General features: G+C 39.4%; 1 protein-coding gene across 1 annotated transcript in view; it reads left to right on the top strand.

Moving 5' to 3' along the window:
* The window catches only part of LOC110004103 (H(+)/Cl(-) exchange transporter 5), a 28,928-nt gene that overhangs the window by 21,672 nt on the left and 6,148 nt on the right, over positions 1-1,108 (top strand).

The following is a 1,108-nucleotide window of genomic DNA, read 5'->3' on the forward strand; positions in this document are numbered from 1 at the left end:
GTGGGGGAGATAGAAGTGATTGTACCCGACCTAAAAAGCCTCTGCATGTTCTAATAAGCTCCACGAGCAGAAACGTGCTCAAACTAGGATCAATATTGAGATGCTTTTGAAAAATGGAGAGAGGTTAGAAACACAGAAAGGTTTACAGACCCATGCAGAGCTGGATAAACACTGAAGCTTCAGAGTCCACACATGGTGACCTGAGTGAGCATTGAGTCTAGAGAGGAGGGGGGCGGGAGAGACAGCTCTCTGCAATGTTTAGAATTTGGACTGCAGTACCCATTTTAACCACTAGGTGTCAGAGTTACATACTGCTCCTTTAATTAACCTCCTGAGGAATTGCCTTCTTTTTTTTAGATTGAAAGGTTCTTTATACAGTCATTCTCTTGTATATAAAGTTTCCATTTACTTGTTTTGTCTTGTTTAAAAGAAACACTTTCCCAACACAACAACAACAACAACACACAAGTGATGGGTTGATAAACTGGTACTTTCCAGGGAAACAATAAATCAGAAATATTTATTTATTTATTGTTTTTCTGGCAGTGTGGAGTTTTCCCATCACTTCTCTCTCTCTCTGTCACATTAGAAACAAATGTTCAAATTCATATCAGCCCCTTGGTTGCAGTTCAACACGCCGACGCAGGACACTGTTTTTCCTACATCTCCTGTGTGGTATCAAGACTTCCAGACGTGTTGATGGGAGACGAGAACACAGCGTATGTTTTCACCTCATTTTACTTTGGAGGTTCACTCGTCAGAGAGCGAGTAAACAAAGATCAGAAAGTGTTCGGTGTAAAAACCAGATGGGGCGCTTCATTCTCACCATGAGGAGAAGATTTTTGTCTATAAAAACTGGAACTATCAGATAAAGCTTTCTTTGTCTCTGAAATATTTATAGATATTTGTCATGCTTAGTACATATTAAAGCGCCTCTTAAAGTAGCGTTTAATGAATTTAACCTAAAATGACTCGCAGCCATGTGATCATAATGAATCACGCGTGTTTATAATTTCTTCAAATAAAGTTGTCAACAGAAGTCGCCCAGAGTCTGTTTGTGACCGTTACATCCTAAATAAGTACTGTCCCTGATACATGTATGAACATG

The sequence above is a fragment of the Labrus bergylta genome, chromosome 22 (assembly GCF_963930695.1).
Source record: "Labrus bergylta chromosome 22, fLabBer1.1, whole genome shotgun sequence".
Classification (NCBI taxonomy): domain Eukaryota; kingdom Metazoa; phylum Chordata; class Actinopteri; order Labriformes; family Labridae; genus Labrus; species Labrus bergylta.